Here is an 18,837-nt window from a genome sequence, read left to right as displayed (position 1 = left end):
GGTTGCAAATATTTTTTTCCCCACAACATGCATTTGCAGAAACACTGCCTCTGTGATAAACAGACTGGAATCAGTGTACTCCTGTTTCTATCTCTGTTGAACCTTTGCTGACCTGCCTGCTGCAGTTTCTACTTATTTGGTGAATCATTTTTGGCATATATTTTTGCTGTTACATTAGCTGTAGTTAACAAAGATATCAGATTAAGCAGCCAATTAATCTATGAGATAAGAATATCCTTCACATAGCTTTGGTGTCCCTGCTTTGATTTCATGCACGTTATTTCCTGTGTGTAGTTTTGCACATCTTCTACATGTCCCTAAAACATGTCACTAGCTGATTTGACTGGATTGTCCCTAGGTGTGAATGAGTGTTAGCGTGGTGTCCTGCAATAGACTACAATCCAACGACCAAAGGTTAGGGCACTAAAATTCAATAGAATTCTGAACCTCTTTGGACCCCTCGAGATACAAGTGGCCAATCGAGAACCGAGTAAGAAGCTCCTGACACCATACAGCAAGAAACTTGGCTGACGTGAGAAGCAAGAATCCGCTACCTAACCGAACGGTCTTTCAAGTATAATGGGAAGGGCTCGTCCGGGATTTGAACCCGGGACCTCTCGCACCCAAAGCGAGAATCATACCCCTAGACCAACGAGCCGGAACAGCGCTCAGTTTTATGTTGTGCACATACTGTATGGAAGTTAACTGGATCCTGAAACCATATGTCAGTTCTGTTCTGTGGGTTAACGTTAAACTGTTCAGTGCACTACTATTGCAATAAATTTGTTACCTTTAATCTGTAGGAAAGGAAACATCACCAAGAAACGTCCTTGCTGACGTGCACAAAGAACAAAATTGAAGCCAGAATGAAATTTCAAGAACTCTGAGTATACATTATACTCATCTATTTGCAAGATACTCTGTGTTTTTCTGCTGGATCAGGGTTCCTAATGATTTTTATTCCCCTGCAATGTGCATTCTGTGATAAACAGACCGGCATCAGTGTGCTCCTGTTTTTATCACTTTTGAACCATTGCATACCTGCATGCTGCATTGTCTAGTTTTATAGTGAATCATTTTTGCTATATTTTTGTGCGGCTAGTTCTTAGGGTGCGGACTTCATAGCGGCATGCAATAAGATATTTCACTGCAGCCTTTTTTCCAAGTAAAAGCATGTCTCTTCTGTTTGACTTGCTGAAGGTCTAACTTTGCTGTTTAGCTGTCACATGAAGTTGTGTGGAGTGGAATTCACCAATTACGTCTGTAACATCATAGCAGTCAGTCAGATACGTTCTAAATCGCCTATTTTTTTCTTAAAGTTTGCACGAGGTAGTACACAAACTTATCTGCTACTGCATTTAATTAGGTAAGTAGAGCCTTGCTTCAGTATACCTGTCTTGATTCTGACCACGGGTTATTTGTGGTGCCAATGAGACAACCTACAAAACTGCAGTTTTTCGTGTTCTCTCTAGATTGCACATAGGTGTAAATGTGTGTTATCTTGGTGTACATGTGCCTTTGAGCTACATAAGTCATTAATGTTCGCTGTCATGAGGAGCAAAACCAAGCTCACTGCAAGGTTCCTCTGAATCAGTTCCACCCAGGGGGTAGTCTACTCCACTTAAAGCCAGGGCTCGTCCGGGATTTGAACCCGGGACCTCTCGCACCCTAAGCGAGAATCATACCCCTAGACCAACGAGCCAAAGTGCACCACCTTGGCTCGGTGTGCATGTTTAGTGTCCATGGTTTAGCATCTGTTTTCATGCTAAACCTTTCAGATCACTAGTTTTGTAGCAATTTCATTAACTCCAATCTCTTGGAAAGGAGACATGACCAAGTTCTTAAGGACTTGCGCATAGAACACAAATCAAGCCCATATTAAGTGGCAGAAACTCTGAGTTTACTTTGGACTCTGGTGTGCATGTCGTGAATTTCACAAATCCTGCAAACATTTCTGTCCTGTTCTCTGGGTTTACGCTAAACCTTTCAGATCACTTATTTTTGCAATAATTTCAATAACTCCAATCTGTTGGAAAGGAGACATGACCAAGTTCTTACGAACTTGTGCATAGAACACAAATCAAGCCCATATTAAGTGGCAGAAACTCTGAGTTTACTTTGGACTCTTTATCTATCTGCAAGATACTCTGTGTTTTTCTAATGGATGAGGGTTGCAAATATTTTTTTCCCCACAACATGCATTTGCAGAAACACTGCCTCTGTGATAAACAGACTGGAATCAGTGTACTCCTGTTTCTATCTCTGTTGAACCTTTGCTGACCTGCCTGCTGCAGTTTCTACTTATTTGGTGAATCATTTTTGGCATATATTTTTGCTGTTACATTAGCTGTAGTTAACAAAGATATCAGATTAAGCAGCCAATTAATCTATGAGATAAGAATATCCTTCACATAGCTTTGGTGTCCCTGCTTTGATTTCATGCACGTTATTTCCTGTGTGTAGTTTTGCACATCTTCTACATGTCCCTAAAACATGTCACTAGCTGATTTGACTGGATTGTCCCTAGGTGTGAATGAGTGTTAGCGTGGTGTCCTGCAATAGACTACAATCCAACGACCAAAGGTTAGGGCACTAAAATTCAATAGAATTCTGAACCTCTTTGGACCCCTCGAGATACAAGTGGCCAATCGAGAACCGAGTAAGAAGCTCCTGACACCATACAGCAAGAAACTTGGCTGACGTGAGAAGCAAGAATCCGCTACCTAACCGAACGGTGTTTCAAGTGTAATGGGAAGGGCTCGTCCGGGATTTGAACCCGGGACCTCTCGCACCCAAAGCGAGAATCATACCCCTAGACCAACGAGCCGGAACAGAGCTCAGTTTTATGTTGTGCACATACTGTATGGAAGTTAACTGGATCCTGAAACCATATGTCAGTTCTGTTCTGTGGGTTAACGTTAAACTGTTCAGTGCACTACTATTGCAATAAATTTGTTACCTTTAATCTGTAGGAAAGGAAACATCACCAAGAAACGTCCTTGCTGACGTGCACAAAGAACAAAATTGAAGCCAGAATGAAATTTCAAGAACTCTGAGTATACATTATACTCATCTATTTGCAAGATACTCTGTGTTTTTCTGCTGGATCAGGGTTCCTAATGATTTTTATTCCCCTGCAATGTGCATTCTGTGATAAACAGACCGGCATCAGTGTGCTCCTGTTTTTATCACTTTTGAACCATTGCATACCTGCATGCTGCATTGTCTAGTTTTATAGTGAATCATTTTTGCTATATTTTTGTGCGGCTAGTTCTTAGGGTGCGGACTTCATAGCGGCATGCAATAAGATATTTCACTGCAGCCTTTTTTCCAAGTAAAAGCATGTCTCTTCTGTTTGACTTGCTGAAGGTCTAACTTTGCTGTTTAGCTGTCACATGAAGTTGTGTGGAGTGGAATTCACCAATTACGTCTGTAACATCATAGCAGTCAGTCAGATACGTTCTAAATCGCCTATTTTTTTCTTAAAGTTTGCACGAGGTAGTACACAAACTTATCTGCTACTGCATTTAATTAGGTAAGTAGAGCCTTGCTTCAGTATACCTGTCTTGATTCTGACCACGGGTTATTTGTGGTGCCAATGAGACAACCTACAAAACTGCAGTTTTTCGTGTTCTCTCTAGATTGCACATAGGTGTAAATGTGTGTTATCTTGGTGTACATGTGCCTTTGAGCTACATAAGTCATTAATGTTCGCTGTCATGAGGAGCAAAACCCAGCTCACTCCAAGGTTCCTCTGAATCAGTTCCACCCAGGGGGTAGTCTACTCCACTTAAAGCCAGGGCTCGTCCGGGATTTGAACCCGGGACCTCTCGCACCCTAAGCGAGAATCATACCCCTAGACCAACGAGCCAAAGTGCACCACCTTGGCTCGGTGTGCATGTTTAGTGTCCATGGTTTAGCATCTGTTTTCATGCTAAACCTTTCAGATCACTAGTTTTGTAGCAATTTCATTAACTCCAATCTCTTGGAAAGGAGACATGACCAAGTTCTTAAGGACTTGCGCATAGAACACAAATCAAGCCCATATTAAGTGGCAGAAACTCTGAGTTTACTTTGGACTCTGGTGTGCATGTCGTGAATTTCACAAATCCTGCAAACATTTCTGTCCTGTTCTCTGGGTTTACGCTAAACCTTTCAGATCACTTATTTTTGCAATAATTTCAATAACTCCAATCTGTTGGAAAGGAGACATGACCAAGTTCTTACGAACTTGTGCATAGAACACAAATCAAGCCCATATTAAGTGGCAGAAACTCTGAGTTTACTTTGGACTCTTTATCTATCTGCAAGATACTCTGTGTTTTTCTAATGGATGAGGGTTGCAAATATTTTTTTCCCCACAACATGCATTTGCAGAAACACTGCCTCTGTGATAAACAGACTGGAATCAGTGTACTCCTGTTTCTATCTCTGTTGAACCTTTGCTGACCTGCCTGCTGCAGTTTCTACTTATTTGGTGAATCATTTTTGGCATATATTTTTGCTGTTACATTAGCTGTAGTTAACAAAGATATCAGATTAAGCAGCCAATTAATCTATGAGATAAGAATATCATTCACATAGCTTTGGTGTCCCTGCTTTGATTTCATGCACGTTATTTCCTGTGTGTAGTTTTGCACATCTTCTACATGTCCCTAAAACATGTCACTAGCTGATTTGACTGGATTGTCCCTAGGTGTGAATGAGTGTTAGCGTGGTGTCCTGCAATAGACTACAATCCAACGACCAAAGGTTAGGGCACTAAAATTCAATAGAATTCTGAACCTCTTTGGACCCCTCGAGATACAAGTGGCCAATCGAGAACCGAGTAAGAAGCTCCTGACACCATACAGCAAGAAACTTGGCTGACGTGAGAAGCAAGAATCCGCTACCTAACCGAACGGTGTTTCAAGTGTAATGGGAAGGGCTCGTCCGGGATTTGAACCCGGGACCTCTCGCACCCAAAGCGAGAATCATACCCCTAGACCAACGAGCCGGAACAGAGCTCAGTTTTATGTTGTGCACATACTGTATGGAAGTTAACTGGATCCTGAAACCATATGTCAGTTCTGTTCTGTGGGTTAACGTTAAACTGTTCAGTGCACTACTATTGCAATAAATTTGTTACCTTTAATCTGTAGGAAAGGAAACATCACCAAGAAACGTCCTTGCTGACGTGCACAAAGAACAAAATTGAAGCCAGAATGAAATTTCAAGAACTCTGAGTATACATTATACTCATCTATTTGCAAGATACTCTGTGTTTTTCTGCTGGATCAGGGTTCCTAATGATTTTTATTCCCCTGCAATGTGCATTCTGTGATAAACAGACCGGCATCAGTGTGCTCCTGTTTTTATCACTTTTGAACCATTGCATACCTGCATGCTGCATTGTCTACTTTTATAGTGAATCATTTTTGCTATATTTTTGTGCGGCTAGTTCTTAGGGTGCGGACTTCATAGCGGCATGCAATAAGATATTTCACTGCAGCCTTTTTTCCAAGTAAAAGCATGTCTCTTCTGTTTGACTTGCTGAAGGTCTAACTTTGCTGTTTAGCTGTCACATGAAGTTGTGTGGAGTGGAATTCACCAATTACGTCTGTAACATCATAGCAGTCAGTCAGATACGTTCTAAATCGCCTATTTTTTTCTTAAAGTTTGCACGAGGTAGTACACAAACTTATCTGCTACTGCATTTAATTAGGTAAGTAGAGCCTTGCTTCAGTATACCTGTCTTGATTCTGACCACGGGTTATTTGTGGTGCCAATGAGACAACCTACAAAACTGCAGTTTTTCGTGTTCTCTCTAGATTGCACATAGGTGTAAATGTGTGTTATCTTGGTGTACATGTGCCTTTGAGCTACATAAGTCATTAATGTTCGCTGTCATGAGGAGCAAAACCCAGCTCACTCCAAGGTTCCTCTGAATCAGTTCCACCCAGGGGGTAGTCTACTCCACTTAAAGCCAGGGCTCGTCCGGGATTTGAACCCGGGACCTCTCGCACCCTAAGCGAGAATCATACCCCTAGACCAACGAGCCAAAGTGCACCACCTTGGCTCGGTGTGCATGTTTAGTGTCCATGGTTTAGCATCTGTTTTCATGCTAAACCTTTCAGATCACTAGTTTTGTAGCAATTTCATTAACTCCAATCTCTTGGAAAGGAGACATGACCAAGTTCTTAAGGACTTGCGCATAGAACACAAATCAAGCCCATATTAAGTGGCAGAAACTCTGAGTTTACTTTGGACTCTGGTGTGCATGTCGTGAATTTCACAAATCCTGCAAACATTTCTGTCCTGTTCTCTGGGTTTACGCTAAACCTTTCAGATCACTTATTTTTGCAATAATTTCAATAACTCCAATCTGTTGGAAAGGAGACATGACCAAGTTCTTACGAACTTGTGCATAGAACACAAATCAAGCCCATATTAAGTGGCAGAAACTCTGAGTTTACTTTGGACTCTTTATCTATCTGCAAGATACTCTGTGTTTTTCTAATGGATGAGGGTTGCAAATATTTTTTTCCCCACAACATGCATTTGCAGAAACACTGCCTCTGTGATAAACAGACTGGAATCAGTGTACTCCTGTTTCTATCTCTGTTGAACCTTTGCTGACCTGCCTGCTGCAGTTTCTACTTATTTGGTGAATCATTTTTGGCATATATTTTTGCTGTTACATTAGCTGTAGTTAACAAAGATATCAGATTAAGCAGCCAATTAATCTATGAGATAAGAATATCCTTCACATAGCTTTGGTGTCCCTGCTTTGATTTCATGCACGTTATTTCCTGTGTGTAGTTTTGCACATCTTCTACATGTCCCTAAAACATGTCACTAGCTGATTTGACTGGATTGTCCCTAGGTGTGAATGAGTGTTAGCGTGGTGTCCTGCAATAGACTACAATCCAACGACCAAAGGTTAGGGCACTAAAATTCAATAGAATTCTGAACCTCTTTGGACCCCTCGAGATACAAGTGGCCAATCGAGAACCGAGTAAGAAGCTCCTGACACCATACAGCAAGAAACTTGGCTGACGTGAGAAGCAAGAATCCGCTACCTAACCGAACGGTGTTTCAAGTGTAATGGGAAGGGCTCGTCCGGGATTTGAACCCGGGACCTCTCGCACCCAAAGCGAGAATCATACCCCTAGACCAACGAGCCGGAACAGAGCTCAGTTTTATGTTGTGCACATACTGTATGGAAGTTAACTGGATCCTGAAACCATATGTCAGTTCTGTTCTGTGGGTTAACGTTAAACTGTTCAGTGCACTACTATTGCAATAAATTTGTTACCTTTAATCTGTAGGAAAGGAAACATCACCAAGAAACGTCCTTGCTGACGTGCACAAAGAACAAAATTGAAGCCAGAATGAAATTTCAAGAACTCTGAGTATACATTATACTCATCTATTTGCAAGATACTCTGTGTTTTTCTGCTGGATCAGGGTTCCTAATGATTTTTATTCCCCTGCAATGTGCATTCTGTGATAAACAGACCGGCATCAGTGTGCTCCTGTTTTTATCACTTTTGAACCATTGCATACCTGCATGCTGCATTGTCTACTTTTATAGTGAATCATTTTTGCTATATTTTTGTGCGGCTAGTTCTTAGGGTGCGGACTTCATAGCGGCATGCAATAAGATATTTCACTGCAGCCTTTTTTCCAAGTAAAAGCATGTCTCTTCTGTTTGACTTGCTGAAGGTCTAACTTTGCTGTTTAGCTGTCACATGAAGTTGTGTGGAGTGGAATTCACCAATTACGTCTGTAACATCATAGCAGTCAGTCAGATACGTTCTAAATCGCCTATTTTTTTCTTAAAGTTTGCACGAGGTAGTACACAAACTTATCTGCTACTGCATTTAATTAGGTAAGTAGAGCCTTGCTTCAGTATACCTGTCTTGATTCTGACCACGGGTTATTTGTGGTGCCAATGAGACAACCTACAAAACTGCAGTTTTTCGTGTTCTCTCTAGATTGCACATAGGTGTAAATGTGTGTTATCTTGGTGTACATGTGCCTTTGAGCTACATAAGTCATTAATGTTCGCTGTCATGAGGAGCAAAACCCAGCTCACTCCAAGGTTCCTCTGAATCAGTTCCACCCAGGGGGTAGTCTACTCCACTTAAAGCCAGGGCTCGTCCGGGATTTGAACCCGGGACCTCTCGCACCCTAAGCGAGAATCATACCCCTAGACCAACGAGCCAAAGTGCACCACCTTGGCTCGGTGTGCATGTTTAGTGTCCATGGTTTAGCATCTGTTTTCATGCTAAACCTTTCAGATCACTAGTTTTGTAGCAATTTCATTAACTCCAATCTCTTGGAAAGGAGACATGACCAAGTTCTTAAGGACTTGCGCATAGAACACAAATCAAGCCCATATTAAGTGGCAGAAACTCTGAGTTTACTTTGGACTCTGGTGTGCATGTCGTGAATTTCACAAATCCTGCAAACATTTCTGTCCTGTTCTCTGGGTTTACGCTAAACCTTTCAGATCACTTATTTTTGCAATAATTTCAATAACTCCAATCTGTTGGAAAGGAGACATGACCAAGTTCTTACGAACTTGTGCATAGAACACAAATCAAGCCCATATTAAGTGGCAGAAACTCTGAGTTTACTTTGGACTCTTTATCTATCTGCAAGATACTCTGTGTTTTTCTAATGGATGAGGGTTGCAAATATTTTTTTCCCCACAACATGCATTTGCAGAAACACTGCCTCTGTGATAAACAGACTGGAATCAGTGTACTCCTGTTTCTATCTCTGTTGAACCTTTGCTGACCTGCCTGCTGCAGTTTCTACTTATTTGGTGAATCATTTTTGGCATATATTTTTGCTGTTACATTAGCTGTAGTTAACAAAGATATCAGATTAAGCAGCCAATTAATCTATGAGATAAGAATATCATTCACATAGCTTTGGTGTCCCTGCTTTGATTTCATGCACGTTATTTCCTGTGTGTAGTTTTGCACATCTTCTACATGTCCCTAAAACATGTCACTAGCTGATTTGACTGGATTGTCCCTAGGTGTGAATGAGTGTTAGCGTGGTGTCCTGCAATAGACTACAATCCAACGACCAAAGGTTAGGGCACTAAAATTCAATAGAATTCTGAACCTCTTTGGACCCCTCGAGATACAAGTGGCCAATCGAGAACCGAGTAAGAAGCTCCTGACACCATACAGCAAGAAACTTGGCTGACGTGAGAAGCAAGAATCCGCTACCTAACCGAACGGTGTTTCAAGTGTAATGGGAAGGGCTCGTCCGGGATTTGAACCCGGGACCTCTCGCACCCAAAGCGAGAATCATACCCCTAGACCAACGAGCCGGAACAGAGCTCAGTTTTATGTTGTGCACATACTGTATGGAAGTTAACTGGATCCTGAAACCATATGTCAGTTCTGTTCTGTGGGTTAACGTTAAACTGTTCAGTGCACTACTATTGCAATAAATTTGTTACCTTTAATCTGTAGGAAAGGAAACATCACCAAGAAACGTCCTTGCTGACGTGCACAAAGAACAAAATTGAAGCCAGAATGAAATTTCAAGAACTCTGAGTATACATTATACTCATCTATTTGCAAGATACTCTGTGTTTTTCTGCTGGATCAGGGTTCCTAATGATTTTTATTCCCCTGCAATGTGCATTCTGTGATAAACAGACCGGCATCAGTGTGCTCCTGTTTTTATCACTTTTGAACCATTGCATACCTGCATGCTGCATTGTCTACTTTTATAGTGAATCATTTTTGCTATATTTTTGTGCGGCTAGTTCTTAGGGTGCGGACTTCATAGCGGCATGCAATAAGATATTTCACTGCAGCCTTTTTTCCAAGTAAAAGCATGTCTCTTCTGTTTGACTTGCTGAAGGTCTAACTTTGCTGTTTAGCTGTCACATGAAGTTGTGTGGAGTGGAATTCACCAATTACGTCTGTAACATCATAGCAGTCAGTCAGATACGTTCTAAATCGCCTATTTTTTTCTTAAAGTTTGCACGAGGTAGTACACAAACTTATCTGCTACTGCATTTAATTAGGTAAGTAGAGCCTTGCTTCAGTATACCTGTCTTGATTCTGACCACGGGTTATTTGTGGTGCCAATGAGACAACCTACAAAACTGCAGTTTTTCGTGTTCTCTCTAGATTGCACATAGGTGTAAATGTGTGTTATCTTGGTGTACATGTGCCTTTGAGCTACATAAGTCATTAATGTTCGCTGTCATGAGGAGCAAAACCCAGCTCACTCCAAGGTTCCTCTGAATCAGTTCCACCCAGGGGGTAGTCTACTCCACTTAAAGCCAGGGCTCGTCCGGGATTTGAACCCGGGACCTCTCGCACCCTAAGCGAGAATCATACCCCTAGACCAACGAGCCAAAGTGCACCACCTTGGCTCGGTGTGCATGTTTAGTGTCCATGGTTTAGCATCTGTTTTCATGCTAAACCTTTCAGATCACTAGTTTTGTAGCAATTTCATTAACTCCAATCTCTTGGAAAGGAGACATGACCAAGTTCTTAAGGACTTGCGCATAGAACACAAATCAAGCCCATATTAAGTGGCAGAAACTCTGAGTTTACTTTGGACTCTGGTGTGCATGTCGTGAATTTCACAAATCCTGCAAACATTTCTGTCCTGTTCTCTGGGTTTACGCTAAACCTTTCAGATCACTTATTTTTGCAATAATTTCAATAACTCCAATCTGTTGGAAAGGAGACATGACCAAGTTCTTACGAACTTGTGCATAGAACACAAATCAAGCCCATATTAAGTGGCAGAAACTCTGAGTTTACTTTGGACTCTTTATCTATCTGCAAGATACTCTGTGTTTTTCTAATGGATGAGGGTTGCAAATATTTTTTTCCCCACAACATGCATTTGCAGAAACACTGCCTCTGTGATAAACAGACTGGAATCAGTGTACTCCTGTTTCTATCTCTGTTGAACCTTTGCTGACCTGCCTGCTGCAGTTTCTACTTATTTGGTGAATCATTTTTGGCATATATTTTTGCTGTTACATTAGCTGTAGTTAACAAAGATATCAGATTAAGCAGCCAATTAATCTATGAGATAAGAATATCATTCACATAGCTTTGGTGTCCCTGCTTTGATTTCATGCACGTTATTTCCTGTGTGTAGTTTTGCACATCTTCTACATGTCCCTAAAACATGTCACTAGCTGATTTGACTGGATTGTCCCTAGGTGTGAATGAGTGTTAGCGTGGTGTCCTGCAATAGACTACAATCCAACGACCAAAGGTTAGGGCACTAAAATTCAATAGAATTCTGAACCTCTTTGGACCCCTCGAGATACAAGTGGCCAATCGAGAACCGAGTAAGAAGCTCCTGACACCATACAGCAAGAAACTTGGCTGACGTGAGAAGCAAGAATCCGCTACCTAACCGAACGGTGTTTCAAGTGTAATGGGAAGGGCTCGTCCGGGATTTGAACCCGGGACCTCTCGCACCCAAAGCGAGAATCATACCCCTAGACCAACGAGCCGGAACAGAGCGCAGTTTTATGTTATGCACATACTGTATGGAAGTTAACTGGATCCTGAAACCATATGTCAGTTCTGTTCTGTGGGTTAACGTTAAACTGTTCAGTGCACTACTATTGCAATAAATTTGTTACCTTTAATCTGTAGGAAAGGAAACATCACCAAGAAACGTCCTTGCTGACGTGCACAAAGAACAAAATTGAAGCCAGAATGAAATTTCAAGAACTCTGAGTATACATTATACTCATCTATTTGCAAGATACTCTGTGTTTTTCTGCTGGATCAGGGTTCCTAATGATTTTTATTCCCCTGCAATGTGCATTCTGTGATAAACAGACCGGCATCAGTGTGCTCCTGTTTTTATCACTTTTAAACCATTGCATACCTGCATGCTGCATTGTCTACTTTTATAGTGAATCATTTTTGCTATATTTTTGTGCGGCTAGTTCTTAGGGTGCGGACTTCATAGCGGCATGCAATAAGATATTTCACTGCAGCCTTTTTTCCAAGTAAAAGCATGTCTCTTCTGTTTGACTTGCTGAAGGTCTAACTTTGCTGTTTAGCTGTCACATGAAGTTGTGTGGAGTGGAATTCACCAATTACGTCTGTAACATCATAGCAGTCAGTCAGATACGTTCTAAATCGCCTATTTTTTTCTTAAAGTTTGCACGAGGTAGTACACAAACTTATCTGCTACTGCATTTAATTAGGTAAGTAGAGCCTTGCTTCAGTATACCTGTCTTGATTCTGACCACGGGTTATTTGTGGTGCCAATGAGACAACCTACAAAACTGCAGTTTTTCGTGTTCTCTCTAGATTGCACATAGGTGTAAATGTGTGTTATCTTGGTGTACATGTGCCTTTGAGCTACATAAGTCATTAATGTTCGCTGTCATGAGGAGCAAAACCCAGCTCACTCCAAGGTTCCTCTGAATCAGTTCCACCCAGGGGGTAGTCTACTCCACTTAAAGCCAGGGCTCGTCCGGGATTTGAACCCGGGACCTCTCGCACCCTAAGCGAGAATCATACCCCTAGACCAACGAGCCAAAGTGCACCACCTTGGCTCGGTGTGCATGTTTAGTGTCCATGGTTTAGCATCTGTTTTCATGCTAAACCTTTCAGATCACTAGTTTTGTAGCAATTTCATTAACTCCAATCTCTTGGAAAGGAGACATGACCAAGTTCTTAAGGACTTGCGCATAGAACACAAATCAAGCCCATATTAAGTGGCAGAAACTCTGAGTTTACTTTGGACTCTTTATCTATCTGCAAGATACTCTGTGTTTTTCTAATGGATGAGGGTTGCAAATATTTTTTTCCCCACAACATGCATTTGCAGAAACACTGCCTCTGTGATAAACAGACTGGAATCAGTGTACTCCTGTTTCTATCTCTGTTGAACCTTTGCTGACCTGCCTGCTGCAGTTTCTACTTATTTGGTGAATCATTTTTGGCATATATTTTTGCTGTTACATTAGCTGTAGTTAACAAAGATATCAGATTAAGCAGCCAATTAATCTATGAGATAAGAATATCCTTCACATAGCTTTGGTGTCCCTGCTTTGATTTCATGCACGTTATTTCCTGTGTGTAGTTTTGCACATCTTCTACATGTCCCTAAAACATGTCACTAGCTGATTTGACTGGATTGTCCCTAGGTGTGAATGAGTGTTAGCGTGGTGTCCTGCAATAGACTACAATCCAACGACCAAAGGTTAGGGCACTAAAATTCAATAGAATTCTGAACCTCTTTGGACCCCTCGAGATACAAGTGGCCAATCGAGAACCGAGTAAGAAGCTCCTGACACCATACAGCAAGAAACTTGGCTGACGTGAGAAGCAAGAATCCGCTACCTAACCGAACGGTGTTTCAAGTGTAATGGGAAGGGCTCGTCCGGGATTTGAACCCGGGACCTCTCGCACCCAAAGCGAGAATCATACCCCTAGACCAACGAGCCGGAACAGAGCTCAGTTTTATGTTGTGCACATACTGTATGGAAGTTAACTGGATCCTGAAACCATATGTCAGTTCTGTTCTGTGGGTTAACGTTAAACTGTTCAGTGCACTACTATTGCAATAAATTTGTTACCTTTAATCTGTAGGAAAGGAAACATCACCAAGAAACGTCCTTGCTGACGTGCACAAAGAACAAAATTGAAGCCAGAATGAAATTTCAAGAACTCTGAGTATACATTATACTCATCTATTTGCAAGATACTCTGTGTTTTTCTGCTGGATCAGGGTTCCTAATGATTTTTATTCCCCTGCAATGTGCATTCTGTGATAAACAGACCGGCATCAGTGTGCTCCTGTTTTTATCACTTTTGAACCATTGCATACCTGCATGCTGCATTGTCTACTTTTATAGTGAATCATTTTTGCTATATTTTTGTGCGGCTAGTTCTTAGGGTGCGGACTTCATAGCGGCATGCAATAAGATATTTCACTGCAGCCTTTTTTCCAAGTAAAAGCATGTCTCTTCTGTTTGACTTGCTGAAGGTCTAACTTTGCTGTTTAGCTGTCACATGAAGTTGTGTGGAGTGGAATTCACCAATTACGTCTGTAACATCATAGCAGTCAGTCAGATACGTTCTAAATCGCCTATTTTTTTCTTAAAGTTTGCACGAGGTAGTACACAAACTTATCTGCTACTGCATTTAATTAGGTAAGTAGAGCCTTGCTTCAGTATACCTGTCTTGATTCTGACCACGGGTTATTTGTGGTGCCAATGAGACAACCTACAAAACTGCAGTTTTTCGTGTTCTCTCTAGATTGCACATAGGTGTAAATGTGTGTTATCTTGGTGTACATGTGCCTTTGAGCTACATAAGTCATTAATGTTCGCTGTCATGAGGAGCAAAACCCAGCTCACTCCAAGGTTCCTCTGAATCAGTTCCACCCAGGGGGTAGTCTACTCCACTTAAAGCCAGGGCTCGTCCGGGATTTGAACCCGGGACCTCTCGCACCCTAAGCGAGAATCATACCCCTAGACCAACGAGCCAAAGTGCACCACCTTGGCTCGGTGTGCATGTTTAGTGTCCATGGTTTAGCATCTGTTTTCATGCTAAACCTTTCAGATCACTAGTTTTGTAGCAATTTCATTAACTCCAATCTCTTGGAAAGGAGACATGACCAAGTTCTTAAGGACTTGCGCATAGAACACAAATCAAGCCCATATTAAGTGGCAGAAACTCTGAGTTTACTTTGGACTCTGGTGTGCATGTCGTGAATTTCACAAATCCTGCAAACATTTCTGTCCTGTTCTCTGGGTTTACGCTAAACCTTTCAGATCACTTATTTTTGCAATAATTTCAATAACTCCAATCTGTTGGAAAGGAGACATGACCAAGTTCTTACGAACTTGTGCATAGAACACAAATCAAGCCCATATTAAGTGGCAGAAACTCTGAGTTTACTTTGGACTCTTTATCTATCTGCAAGATACTCTGTGTTTTTCTAATGGATGAGGGTTGCAAATATTTTTTTCCCCACAACATGCATTTGCAGAAACACTGCCTCTGTGATAAACAGACTGGAATCAGTGTACTCCTGTTTCTATCTCTGTTTAACCTTTGCTGACCTGCCTGCTGCAGTTTCTACTTATTTGGTGAATCATTTTTGGCATATATTTTTGCTGTTACATTAGCTGTAGTTAACAAAGATATCAGATTAAGCAGCCAATTAATCTATGAGATAAGAATATCATTCACATAGCTTTGGTGTCCCTGCTTTGATTTCATGCACGTTATTTCCTGTGTGTAGTTTTGCACATCTTCTACATGTCCCTAAAACATGTCACTAGCTGATTTGACTGGATTGTCCCTAGGTGTGAATGAGTGTTAGCGTGGTGTCCTGCAATAGACTACAATCCAACGACCAAAGGTTAGGGCACTAAAATTCAATAGAATTCTGAACCTCTTTGGACCCCTCGAGATACAAGTGGCCAATCGAGAACCGAGTAAGAAGCTCCTGACACCATACAGCAAGAAACTTGGCTGACGTGAGAAGCAAGAATCTGCTACCTAACCGAACGGTCTATCAAGAGTAATGGGAAGGGCTCGTCCGGGATTTGAACCCGGGACCTCTCGCACCCAAAGCGAGAATCATACCCCTAGACCAACGAGCCGGAACAGCACTCAGGTTTATGTTGTGCACATACTGTATGGAAGTTAACTGGATCCTGAAACCATATGTCAGTTCTGTTCTGTGGGTTAACGTTAAACTGTTCAGTGCACTACTATTGCAATAAATTTGTTACCTTTAATCTGTAGGAAAGGAAACATCACCAAGAAACGTCCTTGCTGACGTGCACAAAGAACAAAATTGAAGCCAGAATGAAATTTCAAGAACTCTGAGTATACATTATACTCATCTATTTGCAAGATACTCTGTGTTTTTCTGCTGGATCAGGGTTCCTAATGATTTTTATTCCCCTGCAATGTGCATTCTGTGATAAACAGACCGGCATCAGTGTGCTCCTGTTTTTATCACTTTTGAACCATTGCATACCTGCATGCTGCATTGTCTACTTTTATAGTGAATCATTTTTGCTATATTTTTGTGCGGCTAGTTCTTAGGGTGCGGACTTCATAGCGGCATGCAATAAGATATTTCACTGCAGCCTTTTTTCCAAGTAAAAGCATGTCTCTTCTGTTTGACTTGCTGAAGGTCTAACTTTGCTGTTTAGCTGTCACATGAAGTTGTGTGGAGTGGAATTCACCAATTACGTCTGTAACATCATAGCAGTCAGTCAGATACGTTCTAAATCGCCTATTTTTTTCTTAAAGTTTGCACGAGGTAGTACACAAACTTATCTGCTACTGCATTTAATTAGGTAAGTAGAGCCTTGCTTCAGTATACCTGTCTTGATTCTGACCACGGGTTATTTGTGGTGCCAATGAGACAACCTACAAAACTGCAGTTTTTCGTGTTCTCTCTAGATTGCACATAGGTGTAAATGTGTGTTATCTTGGTGTACATGTGCCTTTGAGCTACATAAGTCATTAATGTTCGCTGTCATGAGGAGCAAAACCCAGCTCACTCCAAGGTTCCTCTGAATCAGTTCCACCCAGGGGGTAGTCTACTCCACTTAAAGCCAGGGCTCGTCCGGGATTTGAACCCGGGACCTCTCGCACCCTAAGCGAGAATCATACCCCTAGACCAACGAGCCAAAGTGCACCACCTTGGCTCGGTGTGCATGTTTAGTGTCCATGGTTTAGCATCTGTTTTCATGCTAAACCTTTCAGATCACTAGTTTTGTAGCAATTTCATTAACTCCAATCTCTTGGAAAGGAGACATGACCAAGTTCTTAAGGACTTGCGCATAGAACACAAATCAAGCCCATATTAAGTGGCAGAAACTCTGAGTTTACTTTGGACTCTGGTGTGCATGTCGTGAATTTCACAAATCCTGCAAACATTTCTGTCCTGTTCTCTGGGTTTACGCTAAACCTTTCAGATCACTTATTTTTGCAATAATTTCAATAACTCCAATCTGTTGGAAAGGAGACATGACCAAGTTCTTACGAACTTGTGCATAGAACACAAATCAAGCCCATATTAAGTGGCAGAAACTCTGAGTTTACTTTGGACTCTTTATCTATCTGCAAGATACTCTGTGTTTTTCTAATGGATGAGGGTTGCAAATATTTTTTTCCCCACAACATGCATTTGCAGAAACACTGCCTCTGTGATAAACAGACTGGAATCAGTGTACTCCTGTTTCTATCTCTGTTGAACCTTTGCTGACCTGCCTGCTGCAGTTTCTACTTATTTGGTGAATCATTTTTGGCATATATTTTTGCTGTTACATTAGCTGTAGTTAACAAAGATATCAGATTAAGCAGCCAATTAATCTATGAGATAAGAATATCCTTCACATAGCTTTGGTGTCCCTGCTTTGATTTCATGCACGTTATTTCCTGTGTGTAGTTTTGCACATCTTCTACATGTCCCTAAAACATGTCACTAGCTGATTTGACTGGATTGTCCCTAGTGTAGCAGCCCTTGGCATCGATAAATGAACAGAGAGTCTCAATACGGGTGTAGATCATTTATTGGGACACGTCTTCAATTCACGAGTCGTACTCTTTAACATGAAGCATCCACCGTTCACCACCGCTCAACACCGTGAAACTTAAATTAAAGAAAGAAAAGTACACATATATTCAAAACATAAACAAATGACATACACCCATTAAATCATAAACTTCAAAGTGATAAACTTTAAGCTATCGTAGCCAGATTCACATTATAACAAAAAGAAAACATACCTCGCTCCGCTTTACCAAGGGTGCAAAACATTATCAACTCTGCTAAACTCTGACAATCCAGTACAATCCAGTGTTCAAAATAAAAACCCGTAAAAAAAAAGGGGGGCACATGCAGTGAACATGCGCAACATAATTAAATTCCTCCGTTCAATCTCGTCCCGAACAAAGGTTCCGCCTACACACACAACCCTGCACATGAACAACAGTTCAAACAAATGAAAACCAATGCCACTTACACTCCCACCAAATCATGTTATGATAAACAACAAACAGATAATCATGCATGATTTCTTCTTTATAACAAGTGGCTACATGTAAAGTAGGTTTCATATATAGGAGGAAGATATCACCCTTGTAAAGCGATTAGTCTAACATGTCTGATGCAAGTATACTTTAAGTTAACCGATATAACCAATTTAGATAACCAATTATTTACTCTCTATTAAAAGAACTAACCTTTGGATTGGTCGTTCAATGACTGAGGGCTTGGAATGATGGGAATTGTTCCCTGACATCTTGCGCTCTGCAACTTGTACTTTCCCTCGACGAACTAAACCATCAATTCCTTCTGTGGTCTCAACCACTCTTCCAAGACGCCACTCATTTCTAGGAAGTGAGTCTTCTTTAATGATGACTATGTCATCCACCTTCAAGTTGCGTCGAGGTGTGTGCCATTTTTGTATTAAAGAAACATTCAGCAGGTACTCCTTCTTCCAACGGCTCCAGAATTGTTCAACCAAGTATTGTACTCTGCGCCACCTTTTGGCAGCATACATGTCCTCCTTAACAAACTTTCCAGGAGGGGGTAAGGCAGTCTTGGATTTCATCAGGATGATATGATTTGGAGTCAAGGGTTCTAGTGACATGGGGTCATTGATTACATCGACATGCAATGGACGGCTGTTTATTATAGCCATTGCTTCGTAAAATAGTGTCCTGAGAGAGGCCTCATCCAGTCTTCCTTGACACTGTGCAATTGTAACATTCAACACATTCCGAATGGACCGAATCTGACGCTCCCAAATGCCACCTGCATGACTTGCAGAAGGAGCGTTGAAAATAA

At 41.3% G+C, this 18,837-nt stretch overlaps 16 non-coding genes across 16 annotated transcripts; all 16 read right to left on the bottom strand.

Annotated features, from left to right (window-relative positions):
• Positions 1-586: 586 nt before the first annotated feature.
• trnap-ugg (transfer RNA proline (anticodon UGG)) lies at positions 587-658 on the bottom strand. Its single transcript has one exon. It is a non-coding gene; the product is annotated as a tRNA-Pro (tRNA).
• Positions 659-1,630: 972 nt separating this feature from the next.
• Positions 1,631-1,702, bottom strand: trnap-agg (transfer RNA proline (anticodon AGG)). Its single transcript has one exon. It is a non-coding gene; the product is annotated as a tRNA-Pro (tRNA).
• Positions 1,703-2,755: 1,053 nt separating this feature from the next.
• On the bottom strand, positions 2,756-2,827 carry trnap-ugg (transfer RNA proline (anticodon UGG)). The gene has a single exon. It is a non-coding gene; the product is annotated as a tRNA-Pro (tRNA).
• A 972-nt stretch (positions 2,828-3,799) lies between these two features.
• trnap-agg (transfer RNA proline (anticodon AGG)) lies at positions 3,800-3,871 on the bottom strand. Its single transcript has one exon. It is a non-coding gene; the product is annotated as a tRNA-Pro (tRNA).
• Positions 3,872-4,924: 1,053 nt separating this feature from the next.
• Positions 4,925-4,996, bottom strand: trnap-ugg (transfer RNA proline (anticodon UGG)). Its single transcript has one exon. It is a non-coding gene; the product is annotated as a tRNA-Pro (tRNA).
• A 972-nt stretch (positions 4,997-5,968) lies between these two features.
• trnap-agg (transfer RNA proline (anticodon AGG)) lies at positions 5,969-6,040 on the bottom strand. The gene has a single exon. It is a non-coding gene; the product is annotated as a tRNA-Pro (tRNA).
• Positions 6,041-7,093: 1,053 nt separating this feature from the next.
• Positions 7,094-7,165, bottom strand: trnap-ugg (transfer RNA proline (anticodon UGG)). The gene has a single exon. It is a non-coding gene; the product is annotated as a tRNA-Pro (tRNA).
• A 972-nt stretch (positions 7,166-8,137) lies between these two features.
• Positions 8,138-8,209, bottom strand: trnap-agg (transfer RNA proline (anticodon AGG)). Its single transcript has one exon. It is a non-coding gene; the product is annotated as a tRNA-Pro (tRNA).
• A 1,053-nt stretch (positions 8,210-9,262) lies between these two features.
• Positions 9,263-9,334, bottom strand: trnap-ugg (transfer RNA proline (anticodon UGG)). The gene has a single exon. It is a non-coding gene; the product is annotated as a tRNA-Pro (tRNA).
• Positions 9,335-10,306: 972 nt separating this feature from the next.
• Positions 10,307-10,378, bottom strand: trnap-agg (transfer RNA proline (anticodon AGG)). The gene has a single exon. It is a non-coding gene; the product is annotated as a tRNA-Pro (tRNA).
• Positions 10,379-11,431: 1,053 nt separating this feature from the next.
• Positions 11,432-11,503, bottom strand: trnap-ugg (transfer RNA proline (anticodon UGG)). The gene has a single exon. It is a non-coding gene; the product is annotated as a tRNA-Pro (tRNA).
• Positions 11,504-12,475: 972 nt separating this feature from the next.
• trnap-agg (transfer RNA proline (anticodon AGG)) lies at positions 12,476-12,547 on the bottom strand. The gene has a single exon. It is a non-coding gene; the product is annotated as a tRNA-Pro (tRNA).
• An 840-nt stretch (positions 12,548-13,387) lies between these two features.
• On the bottom strand, positions 13,388-13,459 carry trnap-ugg (transfer RNA proline (anticodon UGG)). The gene has a single exon. It is a non-coding gene; the product is annotated as a tRNA-Pro (tRNA).
• Positions 13,460-14,431: 972 nt separating this feature from the next.
• Positions 14,432-14,503, bottom strand: trnap-agg (transfer RNA proline (anticodon AGG)). The gene has a single exon. It is a non-coding gene; the product is annotated as a tRNA-Pro (tRNA).
• Positions 14,504-15,556: 1,053 nt separating this feature from the next.
• On the bottom strand, positions 15,557-15,628 carry trnap-ugg (transfer RNA proline (anticodon UGG)). The gene has a single exon. It is a non-coding gene; the product is annotated as a tRNA-Pro (tRNA).
• A 972-nt stretch (positions 15,629-16,600) lies between these two features.
• trnap-agg (transfer RNA proline (anticodon AGG)) lies at positions 16,601-16,672 on the bottom strand. The gene has a single exon. It is a non-coding gene; the product is annotated as a tRNA-Pro (tRNA).
• Between the last annotated feature and the right edge of the window lie 2,165 nt (positions 16,673-18,837).

This window comes from Tachysurus vachellii, chromosome 16 (genome assembly GCF_030014155.1).
Source record: "Tachysurus vachellii isolate PV-2020 chromosome 16, HZAU_Pvac_v1, whole genome shotgun sequence".
Classification (NCBI taxonomy): Eukaryota; Metazoa; Chordata; class Actinopteri; order Siluriformes; family Bagridae; genus Tachysurus; species Tachysurus vachellii.
This window is presented reverse-complemented; position numbering and strand designations above follow the sequence as displayed.